This window comes from Trichechus manatus, unplaced genomic scaffold (assembly GCF_000243295.1).
Source record: "Trichechus manatus latirostris isolate Lorelei unplaced genomic scaffold, TriManLat1.0 scaffold00001, whole genome shotgun sequence".
NCBI classification, from domain to species: domain Eukaryota; kingdom Metazoa; phylum Chordata; class Mammalia; order Sirenia; family Trichechidae; genus Trichechus; species Trichechus manatus.
This window is the reverse complement of record NW_004443937.1, coordinates 6,272,565-6,294,152: the sequence shown is the minus strand read 5'-3', so window position 1 is coordinate 6,294,152 and position 21,588 is coordinate 6,272,565. Positions and strand designations below refer to the sequence as shown.

Here is a 21,588-nt window from a genome sequence, read left to right as displayed (position 1 = left end):
CAATCATTAGCTTCTAATTCTAAATCTAGGACATGGGTGCAATTGGCTAAGCCTAGGTCACCTGACTGTCTTCCAGCTACAAGGGGGACTGAGAACATAAGTAAATAAAGTAACTGGTAGTTCCAGCATGTTGTAGTGTGAGGAAGGTTCTATTGCTCACCAAGACTCACAAACTAGAAAATTTCCCGAAGAGATTTCAGATCAGATTCTTGGAAGTTAAAAATAATGATAACAAATTCAGGAGTAGAATTATAGGCCATGTGTGAAAACATGTGTTTTGGAGTGATTGTGACCTGAGTTCCTATCTTGGGCAAGCTACTCCATCTTGTGGAGCCTCAGTTCCCTCTTGGATGATGATGACACCTACATCCTAATACTATGGCACAGATTAAATGAGATAATTATGTAAAGTGCCTGGCACATAGTAAGCATTTAAAAAAGTGTTTATTGTTATTGTTGTTGTTGCTGAAATAACAGGGAGAGTAATGATAAATGCTAACACAGCGCTCAATGTCTCAGATATTATCTCACCGAAGCATTCACTGATTCATCAAATATCCACATACCCATAACCCATTAGTAGTCTTTTACAGAAGGAAAAAAAAGAAAAGATATATCCTAAGACATAGGAAGCTTAAACAACGGACCTAAAGTCACTCAATAAGAGGTAGTCAAAGTGAGACTCACCTTCATTATACCTCAAGAGACTTCACTCTTGACTATAACAATATAGTGTCCCACAATACATTATGACTACAAAATACTTAACACATAGAAAACATTAAATAAATGGTATTTACTGTTATTATTACTATAACCATTTTTAGCTACTAGTTGTGTGGCATGATTTACTTCTAACTACAAGGGTTTAAGTTGGGAATTCCTGCTACCAAAGTTATAAACTCCTATGGGCACTTGGGGGGTAAACACAGCAGGGTATGGGGGACTGCTCTCCCATGGTCTGTCAATTCCTAACTTAGAAGTGACTCCCAGAGGCTACTCAAGTCCTTTGACCTCCATTATCATGTGGAAATAATGCCTTTCCTACATTTTCACCAGGCATGGGAGTCTACCTGTGTTTCTGTGCACATATTGAAACTTCACTTAGGTTATTTCTCATTCTCTTGGAGTCATTAAACTCAGCATCATTTTTTCCACTATGTAAATGATCTAAGAATAGAGTGAAGTATGTATGTGGAGTACTGACTGGAGAGTCCACACAGCTTCGTGAGTCTGCCAAAGTCCACTCTCAGAACAAATTTAGTGTTCTACATATGAAGAACAGTCTTACAAAATAAAATTAAACATGATATTTACAATATCTATGATTAACCAAGTAGCCGTTTGAGACCAGGCCCTATACATATACTATCAGTCAGCTTTCTGCAGGCCTTCAGGGCATAGGATATTATTCCCCTTTCATATAGTAGAAAATTGGGCCCAAGAGGAGTTGAGTGACTTGCCCAATACACCAATATGTACGTTGAGAAGCAGACATTCAATTTCTAGAAAATCATTCTAAAGAAAGGAATGGACTAATGCTCAAAGATAAATGAATAAGGATGTTTCTCTCATTGTTTATAGTAGCAAAAAAGGGAGGAAACAGCCTAAACGTTAAGCAGTAGGAGCTGGTCAAATAAGTAATGGAATGCTGTACAGCTATTAGAATTGATGATATAGATTATATTAAATGTAATGGCAATGTGCTCATAATATGCTAGCGTCTTAGTTATCTAGTGCTACTATAACAGAAATACCACAAGTGGATGGCTTTAACAAACAGAAGTTTATTCTCCATCAATCTTCCCCTGGACTAGGAGATTCTCCGCGCAGGCACCCTGGGTCCAAAGGACACACTCTGCTCCTGGCGCCGCTTTCTTGGTGGTATGAGGTTCCCCTGTCTCTCTGCTCATTTCTCTCTTTTATATTTCAAAAGAAACCAGCTCAAGACACAATCCAGTCCTGTAGATTGAGTCCAGCCTCATCAACACAACCGCCATCCATCCCCCCTCATTAGCATCACAGAGGCAGGATTTACAACACATAGGAAAATCACATCAGATGACAAAACGGTGGACAATCACATAAAACCAGGAATCATGGCCCAGCCAAACTGATACACACATTTTGGTGGGACACAATTCAATCTATGACAACTAGTAAAAAGAAGATGTTAAAAGACAGTTGTATAGTTTGATTTAATGAAGACAGGCTATGTTTGTATTGTGTTTGTGTGCAACTCCTTCTCAAAAAAGTATTGAAAGATACACTCCAAAATGTCAACAGAGATCATTTATTGGAAATGGGATTTTGAGGTTTTTTAAATTTTTTTTCTTTATAGCCTCTTAAATTTTGGAGTTACTACAATGAGTTTGTACTACTTTTACAATGAAAAATATTTTAATTTTTGACAAGACTGAGACTTCTCTAACTTTCCATTTATTTTGAACCATGCCTCTGAGTTTATTTGTGGAAAAGAAAAAAATCACACCTTTTTCTTCATCACTATTGTTAAATTTACTTTCCACAAATTCATCATTTGAAATTGGTAAAAGTTGCCCAGAGTAAAATTGTTAGGTTTTAGGTACTCTATTACTTTTCAAAGCATCAGAGACTTTGGGATAACTTCTTTCACAGTTTTCATCACACTGATATTGAGGCTTGGATGAGGTAGCAGGAATGGAAACAGGCAGTAATTATCTCGAATTAGAAAAGATAGCAACAAGAGGCAATCTGATCTATAATATTTTTTAAGGTAAAATCTCTGAAGTGTCAACTTATACTAAAAAATTAAAAAAAAAAAAAGAACTTGGTTCATTGTTTTAGGCTAATCACTCTGGCAGAAATGGTAAGCTATTCTCTAAATACTTACTAACCCCTCCAGAATGTAGAGACATTGCTCAAACCAAGCCAGGTACAATATTCTCCACCTCCTCAGGCATCTGGGTGTGGCCACATTACTGATACTGGCCCAAAGAATGTGACCAGAAGTGATATGAAGTGTTTATATTTGAGGAATGATGAGCTCATAACTGACCCTGTAATTCCCACCCTCCTTTCCTTTCTGGAAACCCTGGTGGTATAGTAGTTAAGAGCTACGGCTGCTAACCAAAAGGTCAGCAGTTTGAATCCACCGGGCGCTCTTTGGAAACCTTATGGGGCAGTCTACTCTGTCCTATAGGGTCGCTATGAGTCGGAATCGACTCGACGGCAACAAGATTTCCTTTCTGAGGAGTCTCTGGGTGATACAAACCGTCAACACTCTTGGCTGCTTACTGAAAGGCTAGAGGATCAAGTCCACTGACAGGCACTTCAGAAGAAAGCCCTGGCAATCTACTTCTGAAAAAATCAGCCATCAAAAACGCTATGGAAGAGACAGAAAAGGCCACATAAACCAGAGACTTCATCAGCCTGAGACCAGAAGAACTAGACGGTGCCCAGCTACCACCAATGATCACCTGACAGGGAACACAACAGAGAGTCCCTGGTGGAGAAGGAGAAAATCGGGGGTGCAGAACTCAAATTCTAGTAAGAAGATCAGACTTAATGGTCTGAGTGAGACTGGAGGAACTCCAGACAGCATGGCCCCTGGATTCTCTATCAGCCCAGAACTAAAACAACTTCCGAGGCCAACTCCTCAGACAGGGCTTGGACTGGACCGTGGGACATAAAGTGATTCTCGTGAGGAGTGTGCCTCTTAACTCAAGTAGATACAGGAGACTAAATGGGCAGCTTCTGTCTGGAGGTGAGATGGGAAGGCAGAGAGGGTTAAGGAGCTTGTTGAATGGACATGGAGAATCAGGGGTGGAAAGGAGGACTGTGCTGTCACAGTATGGGGAGAGCAATTAGAGTCACATAACAGTGTATGTATAAATTTTTGTATTAAAAAAAAAAAAAACCTCTATGGAGCACAGTTCTACTCTGACACACATGGAAGAGCCACAAGTCAGAAATGACTCAATGGCAACTAGTTTTCCCTTCTGAGACAAATGTAGAGCCATAGGATGAAGATGGTGGGTTCTGGAATCACTGAACAGAAAACTCACCACCAAACCACCATCCTGGACTACTGAGTAAGAAACAAATTTCTAAGGTGTCACCCAACTGAGATTTAAGGTTTATCTCTTAATGTTTCTTTAACTAACGCATTTATTTTTTTAGGTCTCAGTTGCCTTATCTGTAAAATGAGGTGTCTGAATGGGATCAACTCTAATTTTCTTCCTGTGCTTTATTTTTATCTTAATTTTTTTTTTAATTTTCAGAAGGATTCTACATTTCAGTTGATCAGGAACTTTACCTTCTTTACAAATGGAAGTTCTCCACATTTATGGAGAAGTCATAGCAGACTGTTCCTTTAGTTTGAGAGATAAGAGTTCAATTCTAAGATGGGAAGAGGAGGTGAGGACCCAGAGAAATGCTTTTGATGAAGAGGAGTGAAGGACAGAATGTTGAAGATGCTCACTAATGAAGAAATCAGACAGAAGAAATGGATAGGAGACATCAAACAGATCTGTTCAGACATTTTGGAAAGGAAAACTTGTGAAAATGTAGAGAGAAGGAAAAGTAGCAGAGAGACGAAGTGCTTTTTGGTCCTGAAATGAATTTTTATTTCCAAGCGAACCATGTCGCTTAGATATATACCATAAAACGTCTCTGTCCACTTCTTCCGGAATTTTCTAAAGACTGATAGAACATCTGCAGAGAGAAGACATCATTCCAGGATAATCAACTGCAAGTTACTAAATTAAGATCAAAATGTCCTCAACCTTGAACATTTTTCAAAGAGTTTTTTGAAGAAAGAAGCTCTCTACGGGGTGTATAATTATGTAATTGTACCCTTTCTAAGAGACTATTTACAGATAAGTAATGTTTCTCCACCTATCTTCTAAGTAATGTTTCTCCACCTATCTTCTAAGTAAAATATATTAAATAAAAAAGAGTTTGGGAGTATTTGTTGAGGAGGTCAGGAAGGGAATATGTGCAGACACTGCTAGCTGCTTAAACAATAACTACTCTCCCCTTATTCCTCACTATCAGAACCCTAATTGAGGGAAGCCCCAATTTCCTTACAGGAAAGGCAGCCAGCTTAAATTCCTGGCTAATGAGATCGAAGTGAAAAGTCAGTTAAGGATTTCTGGCAAATAATTTTCTTTCATGATTCAGATACTGTCTTTTTCTTTCTCCTGCCTGGAACAAGGGATGCACTGTTGGAGATTCAGCAGCCCTCTTGCACCTAGAAGGACCACAGTAACACATTAGAGATGGGAGAGCAGGAAGATAGAAGGGCCTCGTCCCTTGCTGACATCCTTCAGTAGCTGCACTAACACTAGTGGGAATATCTCCAAACTTCCTGTTACATGAGAAAAGTAAGTTAAGTCATATTTATCAAATTTCTATTGTATCAGCCAAACTCATTACTAATAGACGCTGAATTCTAACTTCAGGTTTCTAGAATCTTTCCCAGTACCCCATAGTTACACTCCTACTTTAAATTTCCGATAATCTGACTTGCTTAAGGTAGTTGTGTGAGGAGGTTTGGTTCATTTGGAAGCCCTGATAACTTTCCTCAGAAAATCAACATTAGTAACACATTTACGTACATTCATCTTTCTAACTACACTCAGATGTCACCTCCTCCAGGAAGCATTGCCTTACAACTTTTTACCATTACCTAGAAAGCAGCAAAGAAGAATGGTTGAGTGTGGGCTCTAGAATTGAACTTCCTGGATTTGAATTCTTAACCTGCCTCTTACTAGTTGTGTGACTTAGGCAAACTAACTTCTCTAGACTCATCAGTAAAATAGAGACAATAAGTAGTACAGATCTCAGGGACTTATTGAAAGGATTAAATGAGTTCATACAGGTAAAGCTCTTATAACTTTGCCTGGCTCAAAAAATTCTAGCTACTGTTGTTACCTTTGGCCAAATTACATTTGAGGCCCTTTGCTCTCCTATGGCTCCCTGTGAATATCTCTTTCATGACACACGTAACCCCTTACTGCAGTTTTTTAAGATGTTTTCCATAAACAAGTGGTTCTCCAAGTGTGGTCCTTAGACCAGTAGCGTCCATATTGGTTAGAAATCCAAACTGACTCACCCAGAAACTCTGGAAGTGGTACCCAGCACTCTGTCTTAAAAAGACTTCCAGGTGATTCTGATGCATGTTAAGATTTGAGAAAAATTGAAATCATCATCTCAGAATTGCCTAAGGATGCTCACAAAAAATATACTTCCCAGGATTTTACACCAGTCCAAATGGAGAAGAGATCCAGGAATCTGCCTGGTTAGCATGATTGCCATGTAATTCTTCAACACATTAATATTTAAAAATCACTCTCCTTTCTAAAGGAGCACTGGTGGTGCAATGGTTAAAGCACTCAGCTGCTAATTGAAAGGTTGGCAGTTGGAACCCACCAGTTGCTGCTCAGGAGAAAGATGCGGCAGTCTGCTTCCATAAGATTTACAGCCTTGAAAACCCCATGGGGCAGTTCTACTCTGTCCTATAGGGTTGTTATGAGTTAGAATTAACTCCACAGCAGTGGGTTTGGTTTGGTTGAGTCCTTTCCAATGTGTGGTTTTTACTGTTCTGTTTCCTCAATAAACTGTGAGCAACTGGTAAAAAAGGCATGTGAGGATGTTGTTTTTTGTACTACTACTATGATGATGATGATGGTGAGGATAAGGATGATGATGATGATGATGATAATGATTTTAGAATCTCTAGTGCATTGTACTGCCCCAGGCACAAAGTATGCTCATTATACAGGGTAACCACAAAGTCTTAATACAGTTTCTAGTTTAATTACTTCAGAAGAGGAATACTATATACTCACACTAAAACACCTTTTGAAAGTTTAATTACTTAAATTTCTTTGCCATTTAGTTCTGAACATTTTTAATAATACATTTTTAATTTTAACTTTTGTGTTTCAGTCTTTGCCATCTTCAATCAAAGGGACAGAAACAAATAATTACAATTGTATATTTTTCAGAATTCACAAAAGTAAATAATGTAAGAGCAATTTAAATCATTAAGCTTTCAAATGATGTGGGTGTTTCTGTGTATTTGTTACATTCATAATTCTAAAGCTATTAAAGATTAAAACCACACTAAGACATTGGAGACATGCTGTACTGGTGTTAAATGAATTTAATTTTGGTGGAACTGTGAAAGAAACATTTTGATCAGAAAACGTATCTTGAGATATAAAATCGTAACCACAAATCTACAAAAAAGCAGGCTACTGAATTAAATCTTATCAGTTATTTCCCTGCTTTTTTGTGTTGTTGCTAACAATTGCATTTGCTATTTGCTAATGGAAGTCAAAATGTATATATTACATATATTTATATATAAAAACTTATATACGTATACATATATAATTTTAAATTAATTCTATCTAGTGGCTATATACGTGTGTATGCACATATATATATAGATATACATACCATATTTTTATGCAAATGATGCATGCCTTCTACATTTGTTTGCCAATCAAGCCCTACCTTCTCGAGGTATTTTCGTAAGCACCACTATGCCAATTTTTTTTGACATGTTGCTGTAAAAAAATTAGCATAGCACACTTACAAAACTATCCTGTGGTTGGCAAATGTAGAAGGCACACAGTATTTGTGTAAAAATATGGTGTGTGTGTATAATTGAGGAAAATTCTATCCAGTGGCCTATTTTTCCCCTACGAAATACAAAATAATCATTTTCTATTCTTAGCACTAGAATGTCAGTCTACTTCAAGTGTCATTCAGAGAGTGTATTTGAAAAATCATTGGTTTAGCCAACAATGTAACTAGGGGATGTGCAGCCCTAGCACCTCTGTCAAATAAGACCTTATCTATAGGAGCAATAGGGAATACTTGTTTGGTTTTTAAAAAGTAGGAGTAGTGAGGGATGGCAGACAGCTGCAGGATGATGACTCGTGACGTCCATAGATATTTAGGACCAACAAGCCCATGAATACACCCACTTTCCATATCTAGACCCATAGCCTTTTTGTCATTAATGCCAGGCAAAAATAGTAAGAACCAAACGTGCTGCTGTATCATGGCATGAAGATGCCTATGAACTCATCAGAGTATGTCTTGATTTTGTCTGGGAGAGTCAAGTAAGCGAGGCTCCCAGGGCTAAAATTCCTCCCCCACACCCCGCAAACCAGCCCAACACTTTTCTGCCTGCTGCAGGAGAGTTAAGAAAGGGAACACACTCTGACTATGATGGATGTGCCCTAAAATGTCTGCACAGACCTGAGTTCAGGTCCCACCTCTACCTCATATGTTGAACAAAATTCATGTCATAAAACAGCTCTCAACCCGTACCTGTGGAAAATATTGTTCAATGGACTCTGATTCCTTGCCCACCCTTCCTCATCCCATGTAAGACTGATTTCAGATGAAGAGTTTGTTATAAAAAATTAGAGCTGAGGAAATTTTAGAAACCATCTAGGCACTCTCTGAGTTACAGAACTTTAGTTCAGTTGTGAAAGTCACTGATTTGGGAGTCAAAAAGTCCTGAGTTCAAGTCCCACCTCTACCAAATTTTAACCTGAGAAAATACTTTGCTCCACTTGTGCATTAAGGGAGGGAGGTCATAATAGTATATATTTTTACTGCATGGCTATGAGGGGATTAAATGACATAGTCCATTTGCAGTGGTCTGTCAAGTGCCTTGCAACTAGTAAGCACTCAAGACATTAGCTAACATTAACAGGGGAGAAACAAAAACCTAAGGCAACTGACTCCTACCCTCGGAGCCTTCACTTTATGACACAAGGACTTTCTGCTAGTCAGCCTACTCTCTTCTCATTAAGAATAAGGGGAGGAAGATGAACAAGTTGTTCAAATGATCATGTGCAAATGTATAAGAAAGGGAAGGGCCTCAAACTTGCTCAACTACATAATAATAATAGTAGAAGTCAAAGCAACTTATATTTATTGAAGGCTTACTACAGACCAAGTGATGTATCGAGTGCTTTAAAAGGATTTATTCATTTTTACTCACAACAACATGATGCAGTAGGACCTAATATTATGATTCCTTTTTTTCAGATGTAGACTCAGGCTTAGAAAGGTTACAATAAACATCTAAGATTCCATTGTCAGAAGGTGACGGAAATGAGATTCAAATTCAGCCTGGCTCACTTTTTCTCAACCAGTAACGTATAAGATTAAGCATTTTGCCATTTGCCTCATTCTCCTTCTGAGGGCTGAATATTTCACTTAGTCCCCTGGGTAAAGAGAGAAAATTTTCTCTCCTTGACCCTATTTTGCCTCAGCTTCAAACTTGCCTTCTCAAAGCAGGGATCGTTTCAATGACAGCAATGATCGCTGTGTCCTGCCACCTTTATGGTAGCACTAAGGGTCAGACACCAGTGGAAGTGAATGTTCTGTGACAACACTGCCCTTGTACAGGAACATGACAGGAACGGAGGGGCGGGGGTAATGGAATAAGGCATAGGAAAGACAGCATCTGGTATGGTGACAATAATAATAATAATGAATGGACCATGCTGTGCTTTGGGCACTGTACGAAGCGCCTGACATGATTAACTTCATTTAACCCTAACAACGGTCCTATAAAGACGGAAAATGTATTATCATCATTTTACATATGGGAATACTGAGGCTCAGAGACATAGGGGAAATTGCCTAAGCTCACATGGTTAGCAAATGAAAAGCAGAGATTTGTTCAGATGCTACAGTGACTCCTCAAGATATGAAAATTACAATCATGTTTCCCTATAACCCACTCCCGGACTCTGTACTTAAATAAGTCTGTGAAAGAGAGAAAGAGAAAAGGACAGTGAGAGAAAGATTGGAAGTGGCAGCAGAGGGAGTGTCAATTATTTCAAAACAATGTGCTTTTGCCTCATAAAATACAGTTCTTGTGATAATCTTCTCACCCTATTAACAAGAAACATGAAGTAAAGATTAGCGTATAAGTATGTCCCTATGTATGAGGCTCGTAGGAACAGCATATTTGATACGGGGCTTAATTGTTCCAGAAAATGTGGTCCCAGTAGGCATTCTAGCTAGCAGATTTTCCCCACCTACCAATTACAAAAGCAATATTACATTTCCATGTTGATGTTCTTACTCCCACTCTTCTCATGCCTCTCATTCATCTCCTGGCCTCTTGCTTTCTCTTTTTCTGCACCGAGAGAAGCTAAGTCTCTGCTCTCTGATATGACAGGGTGGACAAGAGAGAGCTGTGGTGGTTCAACGTTGTTGTTGTTTTTTTATCTTAATTCTATTATGCCAACTCCACTGAACTTAATTATAGTGCATACAGAATTACACAATTACCCTCTGTTCTGTTCCTCAGATGCTATATTTCGATAAAATTTACGACATGCTGCTCTCCCTCCCGAACACTGGAAATGGATGTGTGTTGATTTAAAACGTGTTATAATTACAATTAGAACACAGCTTACATAATGATAGTGTTAAGATAAAATGGTAAGTGTGGAGAGACAACATGGTTATGCATTTTTAGTATCAGTACATACTTGGACCAATATCTGGTAGCCAAATGAATAAGGAACAGAATTTTGGTTAAGCCACAAAGGCTGTTTATGGTTTTACAAATACCTGAAGGGAGCTTAAAGCTAGTGAAATAATATTCCCCCAGTCACGTTTTCAACAGCAAAATGAGTCAGAGAAGTGAAATGTCTGGTGAAATTGCTCAAAGTAGGTACTCATATGGATACTAATCGACAAACACATTATTTTTTCTTGAATACCGGGGTTAACTCCCTGAACTCTATCATGTATAGCAGTGACGACAAATTCTCAACCGAGTTTGAGGAGCATAATACATATTATTGCACTGAACTAGATAATAGAGAATTACTTCTGATTAAAAAGACATCTTATTATAACGAACTTAAACCCTGCAATACATGGTTATAACTACAATTTCAGAGAGAAAGATAGGAAATTGAAATGTTTATTCTAAATGTTTATAGTTACAGTATCTTAAGTGTGACACAAATGTGATTAAAATATTATGATACCATTTTGTGTTCAGCTTTACTGTACACAGGGTTTTTAAAATTTAAGATAATTATTTTTACCTAATAATTGTTAAGGAATTTTAGAACCCTCAGTACTAATTCCATTACCTCATTTAATCTTTAAAATCACACTTTCACATAAGTATTCTTCATATCATTATTTTTTTACAAGTGTACCTCTACTCCAAATATTTCTTCACAACTTCAGACTTGTATATCCGACTGTATATTCAACATCTCTACTTGTATGTCAGCAAAGCCCCTCAAGTCTTATACCTTCAAAACTGAGTTTAAATTCGCCAAACTTGCTCCACCTCAAAAACCAAAACCAAACCAGCTGCCCTTGAATTGATTCTGATGCATGGTGACCCCATGTGAGTCAGAGTGCAACTATGCTCGATAGATTTTTCAATGGCTGACTTTTTGGAAGTAGATCGCCAGGCCTTTCTTCTGAGATGTCTATGGGCAGATAGAACCTCCAACCTTTCAGTTACCACCCAAGCACATTAACCATCTACACCACTCAGGGACTCCTGCTCCATCTCAAACCCCTTCCAGTTCAGATGATAGTAAATTACCTTTCCAGTTGCATGAGCCCCAATATTTCATTCATTCTTATCACCCATCCCCCTTCTTCCTTTATCATCCCATATTCCATCCACCAAGAAGTCCTAACCTTCAAAATGTATCACTTCTCAGAACCTCTGCTGCCAACATTCTGGTGCAAGTCACCAATATCTTTCTCCTAGATGTCTGTAAATGTCTCCTAACTGATCTCCCTGATTCCACTCTTTCCCCCATCCTCCATACTACAGTTACAGTTACCCATTTACAACAAGAGACGTATCATGTCAGAGCTCTGCTAAAAACATAGCACTGGCTTCCCACCTTCGGAGTAAAAGACAAAATGCGTGGGGTGGCCCGTAAGGCCCTACATAATCTAGCCCTTGTATCTCTGAGCTCAAGTCCTCCACCTCTCTTCTTCTCACTACTCTACTTCAGCTCTGTTGCCTCCTTGATATTTACCCAACATGCCAGCGTCTGTCTGCCTTAAAGTTTTGACACTGGTCGTTCCTGTTTCCTGGGAGCGGGCTTTCCCCATGTCCACTCTGCCAACCCCCTCACACAAGTCCTTGCTCAGACATGTTCCTATGAAGTCTATCTTCTATTAGTTATTGTCTGTTTGCACACATGAGAGCATAAGCCAAGAGAGAGGACAGAGGTTGTGTCTATTTTATTCACTGATACAAGTACCTAGGAGAGTGCACATGTTAGTTGCTTAGTAAATATTTGTGGGAAAAAATTGTAGATAAACAAACTAAAATGAAGCTCAAAAAGGTTAAGGAGCTTTCCCAAATTTTCATAGCTAGAAGATTTGCAATGGAATTCAAACTCAGAACTAACTGGACTCAAAGCCCACCATTTTCTCAGCCTCTCTCCTGTCTTAAGTGCATGGAATTCATGGTTTGCTTTAATCAGTGCCATGAAAATTCACATTCCAGTAAATAACATCAATCTCTCTCTATCTCTGTCTCATACATGTATATAAACATACACAGAAGTGTATATATATATATATATATACATACATGTATGTATGCATATATATATACATACATATAGATATATACATGTATCTATATATACATGTATGTATATATAAAAACCCATTGCTGTTGACTTGATTCCAACTTATAGAGACCCTACAGGACAGAGTAGAACTGCCCCATAGAGTTTCCAAGGAGCGGCTGGTGGATTCAAACTGCTAACTTTTTGGTTAGCAGCCAAGCTCTTATTCACTATGCCACCAGGGCTCCAAACCCACTGCCGTTAAGTAGATTCTGACTCATAGAGATCCTACAGGACAAAGCAGAACTGCCCCATAGGATTTCCAAGGCTGTAATCTTTATGGAATCAGACTGTCAACATCTTTCTCCCATTGAGCAGCTGGTGGATTTGAACTGCTGACTTTTGGGTTAGCAGCCGAAGGTGTAATCACACGTATATAACCAAAACTAACCCAAACTCGTTCTCTTCAAGTCAATTCCAACTCATAGTGATCCTATAGGACAGAAAAGAACTGCCCCACAGGGTTTCCAAGGCTGTAAATCTTTACAGAAACAGGCTGCCACATCTTTCTCCCCTGGTAACTTCGAACAACTGACCTTGTAGTTAGCAACCAAGCGCTTAACCACTGTGCCACCAGGCCTCCTATATACTGATATGCTGTCACTGTTGTTAGGTGCCATCGAGTCACTTCTAACTCATAGAACTGTCACATGGGGTTTTCTTGGCTGTAATTTTTGCAGAAGTAGATCGCCAGGTCTTTCTTCCATATATACTTATATACCCATGTATAAATTTTCCATTTAAACAAAGGAAATAAAAAATGGTACCTAGCTTGGATTACTATGGTGATTTAAAGAAAATTTAGCAACAGTGATTTTTAATAATAACATAATAATAAAAATAGCTGTAAAATTTATCGAGCTCCCATCATATCCTAAACTCAGTGTTAACATATTCCCACATATATTCCATGCAATCCCTACAATTCCTCTATCAGATTGGTACACTTTCATTATCCCCATTTCAAAGGTAAGAAAACTGATGAGAGACGAGGTACCTGTTTAGTCCAACAGGTAGTAAGTGGAGAGTGTAGATTTAAACCGAGGTCTGTCTAACTCTATAATTTGATTCTTAACTCCTACATGGTAACTCAGAATTCCTTTGATAAAGGTATGTTTTCTGCTAGAAAACATCCCCAATTATGTCTGTTTGTACTAATACATTCAGAATATAGTCAAGTCTGAAACATGATAAAAATGTTTAAATAGTATTGTAAGAAATGGAAATATTTTCCGCTAAACAATAATACAGAAGAGCAGTTTGAGCCTTCTAAGTGGCTTCACTGCTTCCTTCATCAAGAACAAGAGAAAGGATCAGCAGTTGCAGAATGGAGACAACACACAACAGCCAGAGATGGAGAATTCTGTAAATGACAAATTATAAAACTATTAAGCTGCAGCACTTTTATAGCAAGAGGCAAAATAATCCATTAAACTGAAAACTCTCCTACCCCTCACTCCACCGCCCACACAAACATTAATGTTGCATTTATTAGGATGTACTTCCTGAGCTCTATCAACTTGACTTCCAGCAACTGTATTAATATAGTCCTCTCGCTTTGCACGTATATCTGAATGATGAATTTCCCCACTTGAGGTTTGCAAAAAGAGTGGAGTGAATGAAATAAAGTTTAGGAAGAGCTATCATAATCCATAATGCTGGGCACTGAATCAGGACAAGAGAAACATCTTTTCTCATTTATTTGAATGAAGAGTCTGCTGTATATTTATCGTCTTCATACAAGACTACTTGTTGAATAATGGAGAACAAGCATCTTTCATTTGGACACAGGCATTTGTATGCTCAAGTTTCCTTGGGCTTACAAAATTAATCTTGTTTCAGAACTAAAATATTATTTATTTCTATAAATAGATGTGGTTACAACCAAACACTTCGAGAAACAGCATAGCAGGGGTGGGGCTCTGGCGACCATAGTTTCAGGAGACATCCAGGTCAATTGGCATAACAAAGTTTATTAAGAAAATGTTCTATATCCCACTTTGGTGAGTGGCATCTGGGGTCTTAAAAGCTAGCAAGCAGCCATCTAAGATCCATCAATTTGTCCCAACTCACCTGGAGCAAAGGAAAATGAAGAACACCAAAGACTAAGGAAAATATTAGTCCAAGAGACAGAAAGGGCCACATAAACCAGAGACTTCATCAGCCTGAAACCAGAAGAACTAGATGGTGCCCGGCTACCACCAATGACCACCCTGACAGGACACAACAGAGACTCCCTGGCTCAGCAGGAGAAAAGTGGGCGCAGAACTCAAATTCTACTAAAAAGACCAGACTTAATGGTCTGACTGAGACTAGAGGGATCCTAGAAGACATGGCCCCTGGACTCTGTGTTAGCCCAAAACTAAAACCATTCACAAGGCCACCTCTTCAGACAAAGATTGGACTGGACTATGGGACATAAAATGATACTCATGAAGAGTGTGCCTCTTAGCTCAAGCAGATACAAGACACTAAACAGGCAGCTTCTGTCCGGAGGTGAGATGGGAAGGCAGAGAGGGTTAGGAGCTGGTTGAATGGACATGGGGAATCAGGGGTGGAAAGGAGGAATGTGCTGTCTCAGTATGGGGTGAGAAATTAGGGTCACATAACAATGTATGTATAAATTTTTGTATGGGAGACTAACATAAAATGATGTTCGTGAGGAGTGTGCTTCTTAGCTCAAGTAGATACATGAGACTAAATGAGCAGCTCCTGTCCGAAGTCGAGATGAGAAGGCAGACAGCGTCAGGAGCTGGCTGAATGGACACAGGAAATCTGGGGTAGAAAGCAGAAGTGTGCTGTCACAGTATAAGGAGAGCAACTAGGGTCACATAATAAGGTGTGTATAAATTTTTGTATGAGAAACTAACTTGAGCTGTAAACTTTCACTTAAAGCACAATTAAAAAAAGAAAAAGAATAAATAGCTGTGGTTAACCAATTAGCAACTCTCAGATCTTTAAACCAATACAATTTCTGGGTAGCTAAAGCTGTAATTATTTTAAACATTCCTGTATTTTGTAATAATTGAGCAGTATGTATAGTAGTTTGCAATCTGGGTATTGTCAGACAAATCTAGGTTGGAATCCAGACTTTGCCACTTACCAATTATGTGACTTTGAGCTATGATAATTACTTTCTCAGCTGTACAATGGGAATGGTAATATGTGCTTTTCAGGCCTTGTGGGAGAACTAAATGGGGTGAAGTATTTATAGTAAATGATATAGTAGCTCATAGTAAGGACTCAAAAATGATTATTTTGATGATCACTACTATTATTATTGAAAAGAAATTAAAACTTCTGTTCTCATAAAATGGGATGTGTATCCTATATCATTGTGATTAAATATGGTTTACTTTTGGTCTTACAATCTAATAACTTAATGCAAGAAACATTTAGTAATAAACACAACTGAAAGGAGGGTCAAAACATGGAAATGCCATAATACTAAGTGTGGCTGGCACAATACTCTTCTCAGATAAATATTCACCTGGTTAAAAAACTTTTATTCTGTAGTTTTTTGTTTTGTTGTTAATGTACAAAACATATTTTGTATTGAGCCAATTTACAAAGGGTCCATTAATTAATTAGTCCAGCATAAATGACCTCTAAAATAGGGATCATATATGCAATTTTAGTTGCTGGGGAAACTGTTCTTAATTGCCTATTTAAGGTAAAAGGAGTGAGGAATAGAGAGGTTTGTTGCTCACTGTAGAGTGACCTAGGAGTTTAATGCAGTTTGTACTCCATTATGCCATGAAAAAGCTTCTGTGCTCTGAGAACATCAACAAAAGATTTGCTTTAATGAAAGGAACTGAGTGTGGTTCCAAAGCTTCCAAACAGGAGGCCCATAGGCTGCAGTTTACATCAGAAGTGTCTCCCCTCTCTCAATGGCATCAAGAATACAAATGCTTAAAGTGATTACAGGAAATGTTGGGGCAGATGCAGAGCTTTGAATATCCCAAACCTGAGCCAGAAGATAAAGAAAACATGGCTTAAAAAGTAAATACAATATATACATATTTTTTTACTTAATATAGGGAATCAGCTGTTTCAGCTATGATGATTTAAATTGCACAAATTCAAGATAGTGAAAGGACAATTTTTAAGAAAGGAAATGTACTGGAAATTCAGGGGTGTAACGAGATTCAGGTATAGCCAGATCTGGACATTCTAGAACATTCCCAGGGCTCTGGGAATCTTTCCATAACTTAGCCCTGCTTACCTCAGCATGGCTTTATTCCACAGAAAGACTTCTTATGCATTGGGTGGTCACTGGTAGCCTGAGAATCATATCTCCCCAGCTTTGGAAATTCCAGGGAGAAGAGAAAATTTCCCCATTTTGCTCTGACAGAAAAGCCTTGGGGAGGGTGCTGATTGTCCTGGCCAGGGTCAGACGCCCACACCTGAACCAATCTCCTGCTTTGCTTCACCTGATTCAGGTGACTCATCCTGGGCCAAGGAGAAGCAGGACATCAAGACTAACATTCTTACTTGGCAATTTTCCAAAAGAAAAGCCTAGTGTTTTTGCAAGATGAAAAGGGATAAGACACAGGATAGACAAAAGGTATGGTTGCTACAGTTAACTACAGATGTCTTACCACCTACCTATACCCTATGGACCATGAGGTAAGCAGACCCAGGAGGCCAAATTCCTCACTACCTGCCTTGATAAGTATGACTGAGTAGCAAATTGATGAAAGAATAAAGGAATAGTCTGAATATTATCCCAGATAGCTGAAGTTTTGTTTTTTTTTCAAAACACAATTCTTAAAAAGTTCCTCCAAACTCACTTCAAGTTCAAAGGAACCCATTGCAGTCAAGTCTATTCCGACTTATAGTGACCCTATTGGACAGAGTAGAACTGCCCCATAGGGTTTCCAAGGAGTGGCCGGTGGATGTGAACTGCTGACCTTGGTTAGCAGCTTTAGCTGTTAACCACTGCACCACCAGGGCTCCTAAGTTCAAAGTAGCAGCTGGAAATACATGCTGGAGGGTTTTCGCAAGAGCAGTTTTCTCCAAGTTAAAGTATGCTACAAAGAGATTACAGACTTCTAGAAACTACCTTTTTTAAGGAAAAAAAAAAAAAATCCGATGAGAAAAATGAGATCTAGAAAGGTTGAGTGATTTATGTATGGTAACACAGCTAGTTAATGGCAGGATAGAGACTAGGACACGTTTTATGGACTTCTGCTATCCACATTTTATGCTATCATCTTTTAAATCCATGATACAACCTACAAACTATATATGGAAGAAAAGTGATTCTGGAGGTAGAATTTGTTATTTGCCAAACTCTCAATCTTTACAAAGCAGAATGCATTCATTATTTCAATTATCCTTGAAGAGAATGATGCCCAAAGACTTGCTAATTATTTGGGAATGTATACATAAAATCCATGTGGATGTATCTTCAAATATAGTATGTGCATGTCTTGGTTCCTTCCCTCTCTCCTCTTTTAAAAAATGCCCCTTTAAAAATTGCCCACTCACCATCTGTTAGGTAAATTTCCTGCAACACAGTAAATGTGGGGGCAGAGATTGTTATAGAGACTATTCCAAATGGCACTGGCACTTATATTTATGAAATTTTAAAAAACAGTATGTTAGGGTGTGATTTTCTTAAAATTTCCCCCACTGTAGTAATACTGCCCCACCCCAGGTGCCCAGTTTTATCCAATTACATAAAATGCAAAGAGAGAGAATGAACTAGGTACCTATGTACAAAATGTAGCACCAAAAGTTTGAGATTATATTCAAGCTGCAAGGAACACAAAGAAGACATTGACAAACCTACAAATGTATTTCATTTATGTACAAGGTCCACAGGCTTAGATTTACAATGAGCTCCAACAAGGGTCAAGTTGACCACTTTTTTCCATCGGGTTGCTTTCTGGGGAAAAACCAACTAAAACATGTTCTTCAATTCCAAGTCTGCAGTTTAGATCATGTCACTTCACATGAAATGTTATTCATTCAGAGTCGGGAAGTATCAAGCATAATTTACACTCTCAGAGTATTTGCTCTCAATTCAGTAACAGAGAAGCCTTGAATAAAAATGTCTCCATTACTTTCCACTATTATGTATCTTTCTTATAGCCCATAAAACCATGGCAAGGAGGACTTATCCTTTGGCCACCATATTATATAACCTCACCACTTTAAGCCATTCCCTACACTGTGACTATTTTTTTTAAATATGTTACTCATAGTCCATATTAATTTATGTTTAATCTTTCTTAGCATTAGCAGAGTATTATTTTGTACAGGCTCAGAAACAAATCTCCCAAAATTCATCCCTGATGCTTCTTTGAGGCCGAAAATGCATTGCAGGGCAGTAGCAGTGACTTAATTCTAGTTGGCAGAGCCTGGACCACACACTAATTTAATTAGTCTCAAATTCCTGGATTTGAAAGACCCACTAGATGTGATTCCTATCCTCAGACATGTCATTTACTAACCAACTCAGTGTGTTTATAGTAGAGGGCAAGAGACTTCCTCAGCTCATAGCTTTGGTCTGGTATACCGCTAGGCAAGTAGGAATCAGAAGTCATAGATACTATTTGCATCTGAGTAGTCATTCTTGCCCAGATCTTAATTATCAAGAAAGAACTTCACTCCAGGCTTTGCAGGGGCAGAATCATTTGTTACATCAGTTACTAAGTCATCAACCCTCTCTTGCCTGCCTTCCTCCTTACAAGTTCCTAAATACTCCTTCCCCTAGCCTAGAGGCTTATCTCACTTGAGATATCAAGTGGTTGGTTTGGCATAGTCCCCACAAAAAACCCACAGGGACTAGGGTTAAAAAAGAAAATTAAAATCACTGGAGAGCTAGGAATTCAATCAATTCAAGAGTTTCATTTATATAGGACAATCTTAATTGAGCTGACCCCTGGAATCCCACAGCAGATTCACCTGCCATCCTTTCCCTCAACCCAATTGTGCCTTTAAACAATGGATCTGTGTGCCACTATACTCTCTACTCATTTTGCAGGCTTGCAGAAGCTGGAAAACTGGGGATTGGAATTGCATGCCCAGAGTGTCTAAGATCGCATGCACAAACGGCCACTGGAAGAGATTTTTGGGACATATGTACATTCCAACATGGGCAATGGTTAACCAGATGTCCACATCAATGACAGTTCTATACAGCTTGCAGCATGAGCTACAAGTTGCTGTCTTCCTCCTACTCCCAGCCTCTTCTCAAGAAATGCAGGTGAAAACTGGGGGCTCTTTTTCCCTCAGCTGTTCAATCCAACATGAATAGCTGCAATTTGCAAATTAGAAGAAAATGACAGTGTTGTCTCTGAATGGTTTTGGTCCCAACCCACACTGCTAACACTGGCATTCTGTTCCTTTCCTTCCCAGCCCAGAGGATGGAGGAACTAAGTGTAAGGCAGAAGGTTTTTCCCTCATAAGTGCCTCAGGTTCACACATCAGAGAAGGAAATCAGCTCCCTCTGGAATCTTTCTCAATCAGCACAGTCCTTTAGCCTAGTCGGCAATCCCTTCTTCGACTTTAACTGCTCACTCTTTTCCTACAAACAGGCCCAGCTGCGGCACTGCCCATCTCTGAGGGAAAAGATAAACAGGCAGCAAAATAATTTTAAAATGCTAAATACAAAACATCCCTCAGTCCCCAAGGACTCCAGGAAAATGCTGTGAATCTCTCTCAGTGGTTCTCAGGTAATGTCTCTGACCCTGTCCTCTCCTGTACTGCTCCCTCAAGTTGTCTAGCTTTAAGCTCAGAGCTGAAGGAAATGCTCTTGTTCCTGGGTTTTGCTTAAAGAAGCCCAGGCTCTTCCACAAAACCAGCAAGTCAAAGGGAAGGCTGCTGCCCCCAGAGCACTTTGGGGTTTGCAAACATCTAGGGATCTCCATGAGAGCACACTCAGGAGGGGTTAGGGATGCTCAGAGTAACAGAGGGGCCATGCCAGGTTCCAGCCTTGGACAGGCACCCCTCCTTCTGGTGCAAACACAAACTTCACACTCTTGGGAGCTGAGGTGATGACAGCTTGAGTGGAAGAAGGGACCTCCCCTCCCCAAACCCAACACCATGAGGGAAAGCACTTGAGAGGGAGCCAGTTCTTTAGATATGGGGGAAGGAAGCATAAGGAAGCCAGAATTAGCCCCCACATCTAGGAGGGGATTAACTGGGTCTGGGTATCACCAGGCAGGGTGAGAGCCAGCCATGCATTAGGAAAGGTTCATCTCAAGAACAGAGATGAACCGAGAACTTGGGGGTGGGGGTACAGAGGAAGAAGGGAAACAGAGACTGAAAGGGGGGGGGGGAATAAAGGAAAAACAGAGCAGCAGAGCAGGGAAGCAGCTAGAGAGACACTCAGAAACACCGGGTAACAGAGAAGGGAATCCACAGTCGTACTAGCAGACCCTGAAACTCAATTTCCTAACCCAAAAGCCATCCATTTAAACCCAATGCATCACAGAGCCACTGAGCACAGGCTGCGGGAGCGGGCGCCGAGGGAGCACTGCGGTAGAACCCCACCGCTCAGCTGCCCCGGATCCGCCTTCCTCGCTTTTTCGCCATCGCCTTCCCACCCAGAGCTGGAGGACCTAGGAGGGCCCTGCTCAGCGCATCCTATTGCCCCTCTCCAGGCGCCGTCCTGCCTCGCTCCGGGAAACGTCCCCGGAGCTGAGGAGTGAATTGGGGTCTGCGTTTGGGAGGTAGTGGGCGGAGGGAGGAGGCAGCGAAAGCGATTTGGTTTTGCAGTTTTATGAGCTCATCCCTGGGCTGAGGTCTGAAGTGGAGGGAGTAGAAAGCTGAGCGCCCAGCTCCTGCCAGTGGCCGGAGTGCCAAATGCAATTTAGAAGGTGCAAACCTGCTCAGAGCAAAGCAACCGGGGGTCCCGTCTGCGGGTGGCTTCTCCCCACCTGGGGAGGGTCCCCGCGCCTCCCGCCCCACACCCTCGCCA

General features: G+C 39.8%; 1 protein-coding gene across 2 annotated transcripts in view; it reads right to left on the bottom strand.

Moving 5' to 3' along the window:
• Positions 1–21,588, bottom strand: part of GRM7 (glutamate metabotropic receptor 7) — a 1,123,177-nt gene that overhangs the window by 1,100,225 nt on the left and 1,364 nt on the right. The gene's annotated exons all lie outside the window — the stretch shown is intronic.